Source organism: Lynx rufus, unplaced genomic scaffold, assembly GCF_022079265.1.
Source record: "Lynx rufus isolate CCGP_SWC_20201006 ecotype Redwood Valley unplaced genomic scaffold, mLynRuf1.p SCAF_25, whole genome shotgun sequence".
Taxonomy (NCBI): domain Eukaryota; kingdom Metazoa; phylum Chordata; class Mammalia; order Carnivora; family Felidae; genus Lynx; species Lynx rufus.
The window spans coordinates 7,458,802-7,476,044 of record NW_025814840.1 but is presented as its reverse complement, the minus strand read 5'-3'; the positions used below and the strand labels follow the sequence as shown (position 1 = coordinate 7,476,044).

General features: G+C 50.4%; 2 long non-coding RNA genes across 9 annotated transcripts in view; one reads left to right on the top strand and one right to left on the bottom strand.

The window, feature by feature from the left end:
* LOC124518666 (uncharacterized) overlaps positions 1-17,243 on the bottom strand; it is a 91,053-nt gene that overhangs the window by 16,867 nt on the left and 56,943 nt on the right. The gene's annotated exons all lie outside the window — the stretch shown is intronic.
* LOC124518665 (uncharacterized) lies at positions 1,925-6,996 on the top strand. Of its 7 annotated transcripts, none has more exons than XR_006963721.1 (5): positions 1,925-2,518; positions 2,892-4,335; positions 4,708-5,163; positions 5,292-5,542; positions 5,787-6,996. It is a non-coding gene; the product is annotated as an uncharacterized LOC124518665 (long non-coding RNA). The 7 variants fall into 7 exon arrangements; XR_006963719.1 differs by having other exon boundaries at positions 1,925-2,601; XR_006963718.1 differs by having other exon boundaries at positions 1,925-2,623.

Below are 17,243 nucleotides of genomic sequence, written 5' to 3'. Positions count from 1 at the left end.
GTATCAGAGCAAAGGCAGGCAGTTGGAACATTTTCCCAGCCTTCCCTCTGTTAGGTTTTCAAAGCTGAAAACGAATAAAAATTAAAAAAGAAATGCTAAATGTCCCTCCCCTTAACTACACATCCGCATACGAGACCCAGCTAAACTACCCTTGAAGCGCACCTGCCCATCTCCTCAGCAGGTCCAAGGACCACCTGCCGATGTGCGGGGCTTCAGTAAAGACCTAAGACCTTTCTAGAAGCGAGATACGCCAGGATCCCCCGAAAGCTTGGGAGGTTCAGCTCGGAATCTGCTTGGCTAAGAGGGGTGGGTCTCACACCCGCAAGCTGAACCGTCCCTTTTTGGAAAAGCGCGCTCTTTCTCACACTTCTCACTACGATAATAACACAAAGGAGACCTCTTCCAGAAATAAAAGCAAAGGGGCTTGCTCAGCACCAACGATGCTTGCAAAAGAGGTCTGTGAAAATAAGATCTGAATCAGATAGGCAGCCGTGGGTGCGATAATCATTTCAGAAGTGCTTACTGACAGAGGTGGGCTTTCTTCAGCAATCGCAGGGGGAATTGGGGGATGTCTGTCAAAGAAACAGAAAACGCAATGACTCAAATGATTTCAAGTTATTGTCGCCACCACTGGGTTTAGTCAGGCGTGTCGCCTTTTTCTTAGTGTAGACACTCAGCTTTAAATTAACCACTCTGATAAACAGCAGCGACTTGGTTAGGAATAGTAGTGGGCCCTCTTGATTTTTTTTTTTTTTTTTTTGGAGATGTGTTGGAGCGGACTCCTGAGTTCCGCTCCTTTAAGTCACCAGCTGGGCCCCACTGTCCTTCTGTGAAGACCCCAGCGCTGTGGGGGAAGAGAGACGTTCCGGGAATAGCTTGAAGCACCAGTGTAAAACCTTCCCACAAGGCAGGCAGCTGAGGACCTACTGTGTGTTGCTCCGGATATGGGGGCGTGGTGGGGTGAATGAGGAAGAGGGTCCGAGCTCACAGACTGGAAGATGCGTGTCACAGGGCTCTACCTAAGCAGATACAAGCACTGACATAGGATGAGCGTGGTAAGCAAAGCGGGGGGAGCGTGCACCCACTTCCTGGAGGTGACAGTCAGCCCACATCTTTAAAGACGACTAGGAATCTGCCAGAGAAATGACGGAACAGCAGGCCAGATCCACATCTGGGACTTCGCTTTATTAAGAAAAACCGCTTCGGGGCGGCGGGGCGGGGGCGGGGGGCGCCCGGGGGGCCCAGTCGGTTGAGCCTCCCACTGTCGACCTCAGCTCAGGTCAGGATCTCCCGGTTTGTGGGACGGAGACCCACGTCAGGCTCCGCGTTGGGCGTGTAGCCTGCTTGGGAGTCTCTCTCCCCCTCTCTCTCTTCCCCTCCCCTGCTTGCCCTCTCTCTCTCTCTCAAAAAAAATTAATAATAATAATTAATTAACTAGGTTTTTAAAACTTAAAAAAAAAAGCTGCCTGAGCCACACAGGAGGACCCACAGTTGCCTTCGAAAGGGTACAGCGCACCCCTCGTTCAGAGGTCTTTAAGTGATCCTTCTAGAGCAAGAGATCATTTTTCTCGGTTGTCTCTTACGTAAGCCTTCTGGTCAGCTACATCTGAGGCCATCGGTGGTACAGTGGGAGTCACAGAAAGGACGTGTGAACACCGCAGGAACTGTGGTCTACGCAAGCTGGCTCCAACCCTGCCCCCTACCTTAGGTTTGAAATTGAGAAACCCAGAGACGGCCACAGCCCTAGGCCGCTGTGTGCAAAAAATGGGAACTGTCACTCACCGGGTCCCTCCCCCTGTGTGTAACCAGAATCATCGGCCTCTATAGATTTGGGAACCGAAGCGGCTTGACCATTGTGCACGTAAGCCGTCTGCATTGGTCCAGAGGAGACCCAGTGAGCAACAATTCAATTTAGAGTTCACTGAACCCTCTGGTTTGGGAAGGAAATTGCTGGTAATCAATTGCAGCAAGCACACAGGCTCAGGGCCAGGAAGAGAAAAATCACTTTAATGGGCAAAGCAGATGTTGCTAAATTCATTGCAAAAGTGAGATGGGCGTAGAGCCAGGCCTTGCATGAGAGATGCTGATCTGTTCTTCCGAATGAAGAAAACAGAGACACTTCAAAAGGGGGGTTCTACAAGGGAAGCCAGAGGTCTGTGTCCCCGTTAGATTGAATGAAAGAAAATGCACTGGGCTGCTCAGGTCTCCCGTACCATTACGGGACTTCGAGCTGTTAACATCTCGTAAGGACTTTAAGCAAATCCAGAATACCGGCTAAAAACTGCCTGGGCGGTCTTTATTCTGTTCCAGGGCGACCACGTGCGTGGCGTGGAAAACTAGCACTTTAGCATCACCCCCGTTTCTTCCATCGAAGAGTTGGTATATGGCATGGGGCAAAGCTCTTAATCTCCCTCAGTCTCAGTTTTACCCGCTGTGAAATGGGCCTAATCTCGCTTACCACGCGAGAGCAGCTGTGCGGATCCGAGACAACGTCTGTAAAGAACAGCGGGGAAGCAACGTAAGCAACGGCGTGTTTTCCCAACCCCGACGAGAGCGGTGCCACGGGGACGTGGGACAGCGGGCTCCCGATGGCATGCCGAGGTAGGGGGAGGCCGAGTTTCAGGTGAGGAATCAACCGGCTTAGCCACCGCCTCTCAGCGATGGATTACATCGCGGGCCAAGTGTTTCCGTGTATGTTTAGGCGGCTAAAATATTTCCCAAGCATGTACGAGTTTAGAGAGAGCAACATCAGGGCCCAGGAAGGGCACCTAGTGCACTTGGGATGTTCCTATGAAGTAGCTCCCGATGCAAGCCCTCAAGAGAGACGGTGGGGTCCGATTCCCCAACTCTGAGACGTTCCTTCCTTATCTCATTCCTACCCGTCCTTCCAGGGTCTTCGAAGGCGAGCCAGAGCCCCTCTCCGGAGCATCATCACAGATTCCCGCGGACGGGAATCCGCCTTTCTACTTATTCAGACACTCTCCCAGTTTTTATCACCTGCCCTAAATCCTTCGTGGAACAAGATAGGTTTCATGTTAAACGTGTTCGTGGAAACCTTGAAATGCAACCTGCTCGATTCTTTGGCCCTGTCCTAGCAAATTGCCCTCCGTTGCTCTTTGCCTCGATCGCGTGGGTCTCTCCCGAATAGCGTGTAACTTCCTGAGGTTCGGAGATGGATCCTGAACCGGTTAAAATCTCCAAACCGGAAGGCAGAGGACGCCACTGCTCACCTCGCTCTGTGACCTTGAGCCGTTTCTCAGCCTTCGCGAGCCTGGGTTTCCTTGTGTGCGGGTTTCAGTGCCTTCCCCCTCGGTCCCGTGCGAGGACTCACAAGACCAGTCCTGCCAAGCGCTTAGCGCTACCGTGTCGGTGGACTGGGAGCTGTGACTGTCCTAAAACGTCTTCAGCCGGAACGCCAACCCGCACGCACGTCCCCCGACGTCTCCAAACCTCAGGTTGGCCCCATAAAGCGGCCACTCTTCGGAAAGCCGCGCCCCGCTAACAGCGTGTTTGCAAGTGGCCGTCGGCTTTCGACCGTTCCCGAGAAGTTAGCAAAGGCGCCGAGGGACTTTGGCGGCGAATTTCTGGGGGCTGGTGCGGGGAGGATGTTTACCAGAGCACAAAGGCCAGGTCCTGAGCAGAGAACATTTTGGCCCAGATAGATCCCGGAGAAGGCATTTTTTTTGCCAAGCGCAGTCTCCATTCCCAGGTCCTGAAGTCAGCGTTAGAAGCTAAACAAACCTTCCCGGGTTCACATGTGTTTACTTTTGGCAAAATGCAACTTCCCGTTTGAGAGGAAAGGGGCAGCAAAGCTTCCTATAGCCTCCTCGGACATAAGGTCTCTCCTCAAAACAACCGATACGTTACGCGTAAATGAATCAACCGTACACACTGAGAATCTCCCGTCCCCTCAAAACGTTCACGTTTGAAATGGGGAACACGCTCGACAAAACCAAAACAAATATTTTTTCAACTGCTGGCCCATGAGGATTGTTTAGGCCATTTCTTCTTCTGAGAGCAAGAAAAACAGACCTCAGGAGGGAGCCAAGTTACATGTGCTGTGTCAGAGAAGTCACTCCAACACGCTTGGGGGTTGAGATTTCTCTTGCACGGAAAGTCAGAAAGTTTAAGTTCCCACAGCCACTCAAACCACATTCCCCAGCCTGAATACAGAACAACTCGGTTTTTCATTATATGACTCTGTCCCCAGCCACAGCCCGTAGGGCCCCGAATTCCCTTGGATGGTCCCATGCCCTGCACTTGGGGTTCGAAAACTGACTGGTCTTCACAAACCTACCATCACCTTTTACAAGGACCCTAGAGAACTTCTCCTGCGTATGTGAGCGGGGGAGGGGAGGGGGGTGGCTTTCTGCGATTTTTATAGCATCTAGCGAAGTTAGCGTAGACTTTGAGCTTGTTTGTAAGCCAAGAGCTCTCTACGTGTCTTGGGTCTTTTTGTCATGAAATATTAAATTTGTGGGGGCGCCTGGGTGGCTCAGTCGGTTGAGCGTCCAACTTGGGCTCAGGTCACGATCTCAACGTTCGTGGGTTCGAGCCCCGAGTCCAGCTCTGTGCTGACAGCTCGGAGACGGGAGCCTGCTTCGGATTCTGCATCTCCCTCTCTCTCTGTCCCTCCCCCTCTTGCTCTCTCTCTCTCTCTCAAAAATAAACATTAAAAAATATATTTTTATTATTAAATTTGTAAAGGATCTTAAATCATCTGCTCAACCGCCCCCTGTCCACCCATATGCAGACGCATAATAATAGAGATGAAAAACAGAGGTCTGGAGAAGTCTCCTCCCTAGGTTCCAAGCTTCTTGCTCCTCTGGGCAAGAACCATTGAACTTATCCTTGTGTTCTCCGACACAGAACCACGAACACGGTAAGGGCTCAGGAAGAAAGTGTCGAATGAGCAAGTCAGAGAGCTGTGCTAAGTCTACAGAATCAGGAAGAGAACACGGGCATCCTGACTCTGGTCCTCCGTGCTCCCCACACCCCTACCTCTTGTGTAAGCTCCTTGAGGGCTGCGGAGGAAGTGACTTACAGTTCTTTTTGACCGGCCTTTCCCAAGCACCGAACTTTGCAAGCACTCGGTAAGAATATTTTGAATGGGTAAAGGAAGTACTGACTGATTCAGCAGAGGAAAGCAATTACGTGGCTGAGGTAGCTACGGAGGGTCCCCCTGGGTTGCAATGGTTCGACTGAGGATTTTTGGACTTTATGGGTGGTGTGAACACAAGACACATCCACTAGACGTGGCACTTTCAATTTTGAACTTGAATCTTTTCCAGAGCTGGCCGGACAATATGCAGCATGGTCCTCTCCCGCGGTGGGGCCGCAGCCTCCAGGCAGCCCGCCGTCACGAGGGTCCACGACCGACACGCTGACGACCATCCCGCACCCGCACGGCCGTCCCGGTTCTCACCGCAGCACAGCTCTCCGTCGGTCACATGAGGCCGTCGGCACTGTGTTATCAGACAGGCTGTGTGTCACACGGGTCTGTGCACCTGCCGGCTAACGGAAGTGTGCTGAGCGCGGACGGGTAAGGTCGGCTTGGCTGAGCCGTGAGGTTCCGTGGGTCGGGTGTATTGATGCATTTGCAACTTCTAGTATTTTCGACTTTCAGTGGGTTTATCAGGAGGTAGCCCCCTCGTAAGTCAACGAAGATCTGTATGTATCATTATTTTCTTTCCTCTTATTTTCTTCTCTCTTATTTCACTTCACTTCATCTCCTTTTCTTTTTATATTATTTTCTCACACTTTATTTTATTTCATTTTATTTTCAGTAAGCTTTGCGCCCAGTGTGGGGCTTGAGCTCACAGCCCCGAGATCAAGAGTCCCTTGTTCTTCTGGTGGAGCCGGCCGGCACCCCTGTAAATCCCACTCTTGGGTGATTTCAGTATTCTCCTGCCTGGAAAGGGAAATTCTTTCCTCCTCTAGGACGCTGGATTTAAGGAGAAGCGAATATGTGCGTACTCCATACACTCCTTCCACCCTAGGGTCTGACCTGACACTTATAAAACGAGACGGCAGTTACGACGGGAGATATCAGCGCCCCCCCAACAATGCTGCCGGTTCTCTTCCTACCAACCAAGGCTAACCAAACCCATCAGTGACTTAAACCTTGGATGACAATGGCTGTAACCTACCTCCCCGTCTCATCCACACCCTGCCTACCGAAGGGGACCTCTCCTAGCTTTTGGACTCAGCGAGATCTTTCGTAACTTTCACTACTTCACGCTCAGGGGCATGCCGTGGTCTCTGTGTGGCATGTGCTTCGCTATCGCTGTGATCACCGTGACCACGCCCACCACGACAGCCACCAACCCCCACCACCGTGTCCGTTCCAAACCCACATCACCACCACGAACAGCACTGCCCCTCCGTCACCTTTACCACCCAGTGACCATCATCTCGCCACTGTTCTCTCAAACTGGGAAAAAAAGTCGTCTTCCCCGCCTTGGAACCAGCTCAAATGGAACCCCCTACAGGCCTCCGGAGTTTGGAGCAAAGCCCCTCTCTGAGCTCCTACAGTTGCTCGTTCTCAACCATGGAGCTGGAGTAGCGTTTCCAGCAGCTCGTGTCCTCTGCCGGACCCTGAATCCCTGACTGAAAGGAAATATTTAGAGTCTGAACACAGGTCACAGAGCAATAAGGGTCAAGAGGAAGGAAATGTGTGAGGACCGGTGACCCAGAGAGCAGAGTGGGGGTGTATCTGCCCAAGCAAAGACCAGAGGGTTTCAAGAGTTACCGACTTCGCCCCTCAGCAGAGCCTTAGTGTGAATGCTTTTATGGCCTGCCTCTCCCACCTGTCCGGGTTTCTCACTTTCGTTCAACTATTCATTTAACAAAATCATAAGTCACCTGTCCAGGGGCACCTGGCTGGTTCAGGTGGTGGCGTGTGTGACTCTCGATCTCCGGCTTGTGGGTTCGAGCCCCACTTTGGGTGTAGAGATTACTTACAAATTAAAAATCAGGGGCGCCTGGGTGGCGCAGTCGGTTAAGCGTCCGACTTCAGCCAGGTCACGATCTCGCGGTCCGTGAGTTCGAGCCCCGCGTCGGGCTCTGGGCTGATGGCTCAGAGCCTGGAGCCTGTTTCCGATTCTGTGTCTCCCTCTCTCTCTGCCCCTCCCCCGTTCATGCTCTGTCTCTCTCTGTCCCAAAAATAAATAAACGTTGAAAAAAAAATTTTTTTTTAAATAAATAAAAATCAATACATAAAATATAGAAAAACAGGGCACCCGTGTGGTGCCAAGATGGCAGGGATGCTGGGGAGATAAACAATGAGACCGCTCTCACACAGGAGTAGTTTGGGGGCGGAGTTTGGGGGCGGGATTGCACGGGAAGGGTGGTGTAGGGTCAAGGAAGCCTCCAAAAGGAAGTGAGGTTTAGACTGGGGTCCGACAGCCGGCTAAGGGCTGGCCAGGTAAGGAGAGATGAGTTCGTGACGCGGAAACCGATCTCTTTAGTTTTTTGAACACACTGAGCTTATTACCATCCAGTCCCTGGAAATTTCCATTCCCGCTATCTGGAATGCTGTGCTTCCCCATCTTTACGTGGATGGCTTCTCTTCATCTCGGATGTCACCTTCACAGAGAAACCTGCCATAACTACCCCACCCGGGGGATCCCCTTTCCAAACACTCTCTAGCACGGTGCTCCTCAAACATGAACATGTGTAGGAATCATGGGGATGGTGAGGGGGATCTGGTTAAAGTGCAGACTCTGATTCGGGCGTCTCCTGAGATTCCGCATCGTAACAAGCTCATTGCCAATGATACGCCAGCGATATGATGCTACTGACCCAGGGGCCATGCTACGGGCAGCTCTAGCTGCAACATATCGTCATGTCTGCTTGTACTTCGTAGCCCTTAACACTGCAAAATCTCCGCGTTCGTTAACTTCTTCTATTTATTTATTTTCTCATACCCACTAGGCCTCTAGCCTAGCTAGACATCAGCCCTCCATGACAGACCAGCGTGGGAAATCTTGAGTATCAGCCAATGTCATGAGTGTGGGTCAGCGTGAGCCAGGGGTCCACAGTTCCTGCCTCATTTTTTACCCCCCCCCCCCCCCAGCAGCCACCCTGAGCTCCTCTCAGTGCTGGGAACGCTCTGTCCTTTCCTGCTCTGTTTCCGGGGTAAGCCCTCGGTGTTTCCGGTCCCAGCTACCCTCTCACCTGAACCTTGCCCCAGTGCAATTCTTGTAGTCTATACCATCTTTCCTTTAGTCTGTCTGGCTTCTACTAGGCCCCATGGGCAACAGCTCTTGAAATCGTTCTTGAACAAGCTTCTCTCTGGCAAGATCACGTGTCTCATTCTGCTGCTGCTCAACGGGCCTTTCAGTCGGGGGTGGGGCACACTTTCCAGCTTCTCATTTTCCTTTTTTCTGGCCACCGTCTTCTTCCTCCCTGACCCCCGTGGGCACAGATCATCCCTTCCAAGCAGAGGAGCATCACCTCAAGGTCAAGTGCAGTGCTTGGACCGTAGAACTCCAGGGCACAGACGGGATCCTGGTCCCTGGAGACCGAAGGCTGGACCACAGAGGGAAGTCGGCCCCCACACAGGAAGAGCGATAACCTCCCAACGCAGGACACAGAGAGTGCACGTGGGGCCACACATGAGCGAGATGGGCTCAGAAAGTCCACTTTCCTCACCCCACACGGCTCTCTGGCTTCTCCTCACCAACTACGCCTTCTTGGTCCCTTCTACGGCAGTTCTCCCCCTCGCCCTAACTGTTGACGTGATCTGCGTTTAGCCTTGTTTCCTTCCACCTTTATCCTGTCCTGCTCTTAGAAATCCCAGCCCTTCACAAGACCTTAAATAGTATCTCTACGCTGTCAGCTGCCTGATTTCGGTCTTTATTCCAGATAGGAAGGATCCGTCAACAACAGGATCGTGTAATCGACTATCGGGTTAATATCACCACCTAGATGTCTCACGCTTAACATATGCAAGACGTCGCAAGCGTAACATATTGCAAACCGAAAGTTTTGGATTTCACCTGTCTGGCTCTGTCTGTCTGTCTCTTTCTCACTCACTCACTCACTCACACACATACAAACACATACATGTATTGACACACACCACCCCCGTTTAAATTTCGCTCCTCACCCAGTTTTCCAATTACCTACTTGCTCAGGGCCACAAAAAAACCTCAAACTATCTGATGCTCCTTCCTTGCTTCCCCTACGTCCAACCTAAATCCGTTAGAATACGCTTGGGAGGAGATAAACAGAACGTAACTTGCAATGATTTAACCACATGAGAGTCTGATTACGCTTCTCACAAATGAAGGCCAAAGAGAGGTAGTCCAGGGTACAGCGGAGGCTCCAGAATGTTATCAGAGATCTGTCTCCTAACTTTCTGTTTCCCGACGGGCCACTGTCCTCACACTTGCTGCCCCTTGTCCGCAAGACGGCTGCTCTACCCACACCAGTGTCTGCACCCAGGGCAGGAAGGAGGGGAGTAGCAAAGGGAAAAAGATTACTTGACGGCTGAATATCCAGTAAATCCTTGGACTGCCAGTGACTTGTTCTGCGAACGTTCCGCAAGACAAGCAAACATTTCTAATAAATTGTAACTTTATAAACAAGCCGTGCCTTGCAATACGAGTCGTACGGGATGCCCAACGTCACAGGATCGGAGCTGAGCCGATGGTTTCTTGAAATTCGCCTTGATAGACGGGTGCTTTAGATGACAAGCCTGTTTCTGGAACGAATTATGCTCGCAAACCAAGGTTTTACTGGACTTTCTCTTAAAGAGCTTTGCAAGACTCCCTGACCAGCAACTCCCTCTGATGTCTTGTTGACTAGAACCGTATCGCATGGCCTCGCTTAGTTGCAACAGAAGCTGGAAAATACAGATTATTCTTTTCATTAGGTACATTGTCACCCCCCAAAACATTTCTATTATAGCAGTTATATAATTTACATTATGTAGCATTAAATTAGCGACGAGCAAGGGGAGAGTGGATATTGGGAAATCAGTCTGAGGTATCTGCCACAAAACCCCTCAACAAGTCTTTATTCCTACCTCCCAAGATATCACAAATTCATCCCTTTCTCTGTCTACACTGCCACCAGCACATGTCCCTCCTTTCGACAAGTCACTGCGATAGCCGCTTAAGTGACTTTGATTCTCTGATTGCACGTCTCCGATTCTTTTCACACCACAGGCCGGAGTCCTCCTTTCAAAGCGTGTCTCACATCATGTAATTCTTCTGTTGACATAATTCTTGTGTCGCCCTCTTACCTGCCACTGCACGTAGACTACAACCCGGGCACCCATCTTAACCCACAGCCCCCGTATGATTTCACCCCTACTCGCCGCCTCTCCGGTTTCTTTGCATTGCACCGTTTACTCATCCACCCGTGCATTCGTTCCCGGAAATGGATTCATCGAGCGCCTACTAGGTCGTAAGCACTGCGTTAGGCACTGGGGATAAAGGAGCAAACAAATGAGACAAAAGCGCCCTCCTTCGCGGAGCTCACACTCCAATGGAGGGAGACAAACTACCCAAAATCGGTGAGTGAGAGACTTAGGGTGTTGGGTGGTCATAGCCACTCACCCTACTCCAGCCTCACTAACTTCCTCCATCATTCTGGCTCTTCTCACTGAGGGGCTCATCTGCCCCAAATATTCTTTCCTCAGCAGCCCCACTGCCCTTCACTTGCATCCTGAGGTATCATCTTGAAGGTCGCTTCTCCAAAGAAGCTTTCTCGGAACATCTGTTCTAAAATGGGACCACCTCGGTATTCTCCTTTGTAGCACTTACCGCGCTTCGAAATTGGATGGATGGACAGATAATACGTGAGTTCATACGTTTACTTGTCTCTCACACCGAAAATTCACTTCTGCAGTTGCAGAGACCATGTCAACTTGATTCCAGCCCCAGGGTTTAGAACAGCCAGTGCCTGACACACAGAAGGCTTAATAAATATTTGTTGATGGATGAGTAAATCAGTGAATGAGTGAAGCGGATGGGACAGGGTCCTTTGAAAAGTAATATGAGGGGCACCTGGGTGGCGCAGTCGGTTAAGCGTCCGACTTCAGCCAGGTCACGATCTTGCGGTCCGTGAGTTCGAGCCCCGCGTCAGGCTCTGGGCTGATGGCTCGGAGCCTGGAGCCTGTTTCTGATTCTGTGTCTCCCTCTCTCTCTGCCCCTCCCCCGTTCATGCTCTGTCTCTCTCTGTCCCAAAAATAAATAAACGTTGGAAAAAAAAAATTAAAAAAAAAAAAAGAAAAGAAAAGTAATATGAGTAGATGAGAAGCAGAGAGAGAGAGGGAAAAAGTCTTTCTTAGAGGGAATGAAGTGGGCAAAGACAGAGAGGCAGAAATCGGGTTGGTCTGCAGGGCAGTTGGCAATTTGGGACCAGAATCTCCAAGAGGAGGGGCGCCTGGGTGGCTCAGGTTGGTTGAGCATATGACTCTTTTGTTTTTGTTTTTATTTTTGTAATGTTTATTTATTTTTGAGAGACAGAGAGAGAGAGACAGAAAGACAAAGTGTGAGCAGGGGAGGTGCAGAGAGAAAGAGGGAGACACAGAACCCGAAACAGGCTCCAGGCTCTGAGCTGTCTGCAGGGAGCCTGACACGGGGCTCGAACTCATGGACCGCGAGATCATGACCTGAGCCAAAGTCGGACGCTCAGCTGACTGAGCCACCCAGACGCCCCAGCATATGACTCTTGATTTTGGCTCAGGTCATGATCCCAGGGTCATGGGGTCGAGCCCCACATCGGGCTCCACGCTGAGCAAGGAGCCTCCCTCTGCCTCTCTCCTGTACTCTCTAAAATAAAAAATAATCAGAATAATAAATATTAAAAAAATTTTTTAACAGAAAACAAGCACCCCTTCACAGACCAGCACCACATGTCCTTGGAACAACATGCACACCCAACCCAAAGTCACCACAACAAGCCACCTGGAAATCCAAAGGCAAGATAAGTCCACATGGAATTACCCCATGCTTGGCTTACAAATAGCTTCTTTCTTGCTACCAGCTTCATATATTTTTTTATTTTAATTAATTTTTTAATTTAATTATAAAAGTAATACATATGTATTCTAGAAAATTTGGAAGTCACAGAAAATGGAATATCCATCCTGTGAACATGAAGACAGGCTTTCACCAACCAGGGAGCCCCTTCCTCGGGGCTCTGCACAGCGCACGGGAGGGGTGGCCGTGGCCGTGACTAAATCCAGGACAACCGCTGGAAGAATGGCCCCCCCAGTCCCGATGAGTTCCTGCCGTGGGTGACACTGCAAATTGTCCTCTCCCCTGTACTCTTGGTTCCTCGCCAGTCAGAGAAGGAATTTTCTGATCAGCGGTTTTCAAAGTGTGTTCCCTAGAGTCTTGTGGAGTTTTCAGAAAGGCTGGTGGGGGAACGGGGAACGTCTCCAGGCAGTGGAGATCCATAACTACCTGTGTCTCGTTTTGGATTTTGGCCTAAGTTCTGTACATTGGATTTTTCGGTTGTTGTTTTAGTTTGCCTTGCTTTTAACAACAGATGGGGGCGGGGGGGAACTAACACAAGACTGTCATTAATTTTTCCAAGTCCTCAATAAAGTTACTTCCAACTCTGACTGTTAACGAGGATTTGAATTCCTTTCTGGTAGAAAGCAGGACAGTCATGAACTAGGCACGATGGAAAGCGTCTTTTCCTAGGGGTCTAGAGGAACTTCGAGCAGATTCTAAAGGCATCAAGGTGTCCTAAATAGAGTAGCTGCTATTGGCTTAGCTACAGCTGTATATGACCTCAAAGCATTTAACCTCCCCACGCTTCAGTCTTTTCATCCCAAAGAGAAGGATTGTATCACCTCCTGTACCGGAGGCAGGGAAAAGAAAATCGTATCGCGTACAGAAAAATGCCCCGCACGCGGCAAGGATCGTGGCCGGAGCTTACGTTCCCTGACTCCCTACTGTGTGCCAGGATCTGGCATACATTCCAACGTTCCACCTGCTCACACGCCTATGAGGCAGGCGCTTTTTAAGAAGCGTCTATTACTGTCCCCATTTTGCAGATGGGAAAGTGAAGACCTGAATATTTCTCAGGTGTAACCCTTCCCCTCCGTCCAGCCCGACTGCTCGTTTGGCCCATTTGGACTCTCCCAGCTCGTGGCCCAGCTGCGAGCGCGGCCGCTCGTAGCCCCCCCAAACCGCCCACCACACTGAAACGGCTCCCCCACGACCCTCAGAAGAAAGTCAAGTCCGTACCCCCACGTTTGTCCGCAGCCCCATTTCCTAGCCTCGACCCCGCACCTCAACGCCAACCAGTCGCTCGCAGGACCTCTCCCCCACGTGGCTGCTTCCCACCTTCGCGTCTTCTCACGTGCTCGCTCTGCACAGAAACCTTTCCTGTCCTTCTGCACGTTTGCTCCTCCTTCCCCGCAGAGCCAGGCTGACCCGTGCGCCTCTCCGCCAGGCAGCGAACCAAGGCTGCATCCTTGACACATGAAGCCGAACCTGTCCGCTTTTATGTCTGTCTACACCACCCCCCGACCCGCACTCGTACATTTCCCCAGGGCGGGAACCGCATCCGTGACCCTTGTACAGCGTGCGACGTAGAGGAAGCACGCGATAAATATCTGCTGAGGAATCGAACCAGTCAGGAAACTAGAGAGTACAGCGGGCGCTGTGCAAACTCGTTAGCATGTCATCAGGTGTACTTATCACTCAAAGTCTCCTGAGCTTGAATATTGGCCTCAAGCAGCTCACCCCAACCATCTGTCCCTCTAAGCACTTTTTTTCTCGTTTTATCTTCCCGGTAGTCCCATGGGGTGCCGTTACTGTCCCCAGTTCACAGATGCAAACACCAAGAGAAATGAAGCAGCTTTCCCAGGGTCGCAGACCTCAGAAGCGGGAGGGCTGTGGCTCGACTCTGCCCGCGGGGTCCCGTCGTGACCCAAGAGGCACAGGGCCGTAATGAGCGCCAAAAAGCTTGTGTCATAAACTCAAGGTAAGGGCTGCCAGCGCGGCCTACGTGGGGGCAAAAGTACGGGGTCGTATCCGTCTTGAAAAGAGAACCAAGGGAGACCCGTAACCTGCATGGGTCGTCAGGGCAGGGCTCGTGTCCAGAAGAGAGAGTCACCGGGCTTACAGCTCTCCAAGCAGCTCTGTTCCTCCAAAATAAGCATCTGGTGCTATGGCCACATCCACGTAAGCCACCGTTGGGCCGTGGACAGTGAAGTCAAGTGGAGTCCCACAGACCCAGATGTAAAGCTCAATTCCAGGGATGCCTGGGTGGCTCGGTCGGTTCAGCGTCCGACTTCGGCTCAGCTCACGATCTCACCGTGCGTGGGTTCGAGCCCCACGTCGGGCTCTGCACTGACAGCTCGGAGCCTGCTTGGGATTCCTTCCTTCTCTCTCTCTCTCTCTGACCCTCCCCTGCTGGCTCTCTCTCTCTCTCTCTCAAGATAAATAAATAAATAAGCATTTTTTTTAAAGTTTCAATTCCATTCACTTGAGCAGCAAATCCAGGACTTTGTCTAAGCCTCAGTATCCTCATCTGCAAACTAGAGATAATGACACTTACCCCGTTTTGAGGACTAAAGGAAATAATATAAGTATCTAGTGATGTGTGTGACTCATAGAAGGCAGTGCGAGCAGCTACTGTCGTTGTTGTGGAGCTGATTATGGCCACGCAGACACCGAATCAGGAACCGTCCTGGGAAGAGGGAGGTCACACTGTGCGCATGGGTGCTGGGCATCCATCATTCCCTCTGGCAGCGGGGTCCCTCGTGACCTGGGAAGATACCCCTAGAGGATCTGGTGGACGATACCACCAGAGACAGACGAGCGCACGTGCTCTGGGAGAGGCATGAATAAGCCAGCAGGACTCACGACACAGCCTGAGGAAAAGGTCCCACAAGCGTCCAGTTTCGCGTGTCTCTTTATTTCCTTTTAAAAGTTAGTGGGTCAGAAATGCAAGGATGGGTCAGAAAATGACGTCTTCCAGGTCTTCCCACCTCTGCCGGTCGCTGGTCAGAACATCCCGGAAGAATCGTTTTCCATCCGGCCCCCGGGAAAGGTGACGTTTGGATGCCCTGAATTCTCATCACTGGTATTGACGTGATCAACTGCTGGTAAACCCTGGTCTTGGCAAAGACTTCTTCTGCTAGCAAGGCATTGTAGGTGGCGGACTGGGGCGCTATTTGAAAGCCCTATTTGTGAGAGGCTACTCAAGACTCTCCTTGTGAAAATCCTGTGACTTAACCAGAGCGGGATTGGAAGCCATGAAACAACCAACAGGAAAAGGCTGAAGGAGACTGTTCAGCCGTCAACCTTTGGCGATGCTGGGAAGGGGCCCCACCACCTACAGCGCCCTCCGCACGTCGAACATAAGGGGTCCTTCTTCTCCTCTGCAACATCTCCTCCCTGCTTCCTATCTCACCCGCTCTACCTCTCCTGCTGTCCAAGTCCAGGAGCACCGGGATAATAGAAAAGCACATCCTCACGGGTAACTGCACTCCCTTCACTCCCCTCCCACTAGATTTTGTAGGAGAAAATTCCTTTTGATCCATTTAAGAACGCAACATCTGAGCATGTCAAGGAGTGTTTATACACCTCCTTGACTCAACCGTAACAATAATTTTTTAAAAGCTAATATTCCTTGAGTGTTTACTGTGTTCCAAGATCTGTGTTGAGAGCTTTTTACATATGTCGTTTTATTTCATCCTCAAGATAACCTCTGAGGGAGGTACAGGTATTACCCCTGTTTTATAACCAGGGGAACAGAACTTGAGAGGTAATAAATGACTCATCCAAAGTCACACAGCTAGTAAAAAGAAGTGGTTTTTAAACTCAAATGTGCTAAAATCTACAATAATACTCTTAACCTAGAACCTTCTACGCTACTCCAATGCACATTGTTTACTGACTGTGCTATTACAAAGCTACTCAAGGGACTCTGACATCAGATGATGTGACCGGATCTGAGAGTCCCTCTATCTTTCTGAGATAGATGCAGAAAAATAAACTCTTTCCGGGTGGCCGTTTGTCTTACGAAACCTGCCCCACCACTTAAAAAGTACAAGACGAGCATGGGCAGAACACTCGTGCAGACTGGCCTGGGTGGGGGCATCTACGCTGATCTGTGTTCATTCTTGACCTCTTCAGCCTGTCCTCTGCCTATGCATTGGTTACTGGGTTTAAGCCCAAGGCTGCTCCTTGAAGTCCTGCCAAGATGAAGAGTCACCAAACACAGGCACTTTCCTGGTACCACTTTTTAGATTTAGTGTGAGGGCTTCAGTCTATGCCTAGCACCACCATTTTAGAAATTTATGGCACCAAAACTTTCTCCTCTAGAAGGAAAAGCACATCAGCGGGTTCTCCTTGGTTCAGAGTTGGCATGGGTCAGGGCACTGTCGATACATTATTTCATTTAGTCTTTATGTCCACTCTGTGAGGTCTGTGCAGACAAGAGAGCTGAGATCGAGAGAAGTCAAGTGACTGGTTCAGGGCCTCACAACTCGTTAGTAGCAAGATTTTGACTCAGGTGGTCTGACGCTTCTACTCTTTACTACCTCTTTATTCTATACTCAATGAGAAAATGAAGTGACCAAGATCCACATCTTCAATGTGGCACAAGGCCGCCATCTTCATCAAAGACCCATAGGCTCCCAGATGGATGCTATATTCCAACCCATTCAAGTTAAGAATTTCCCTTGACTGTTGTGGTTCAGCTTTTACATGTTTTAAAGCCGTCCTTTGCTGGAAGAAGACCCCACAAACACCACCAAATAAGCAACGGTGGATATCCAAGATTAGCTACTGGGTATATTTTTAGTTGACAGCTCCTCAATCTCCATGGTGGCGTCCTGGATTGCTCCCAGAAAGAGGGATCCTTTCCAAGACTGGATATGTGAGAAAGAAGTGGACAGAATACAGAAACTAACATTGGAATACTGCAGTGTTTCCATGAGGGAATTCCCCCTCCCTCCAGCGTATCCCTAGAAATTGTGTTATTTTTCTGAATCCCAAATCCCAAGAAGAGTTGGTCAAGAAATTGAGCCAATGGGGGAAAGTATTATAATCACACTGAGAGAACTGAAGTTTGGCAATCAACAGAGAGCCACTACTGATTTAACGGAATCCACTGACATCAAGTAGGAATCAAAGCGGCATAGCTATCAACACGAGCAGCCAGGGGTTAAGGCCAACATTTCAGGGAATCAGGACCAGCACAAGTAGGAGGGGAACTGCCCCAACCCAGTTGATCTTGCTTGTAGCGGTTTCCATGTTTTG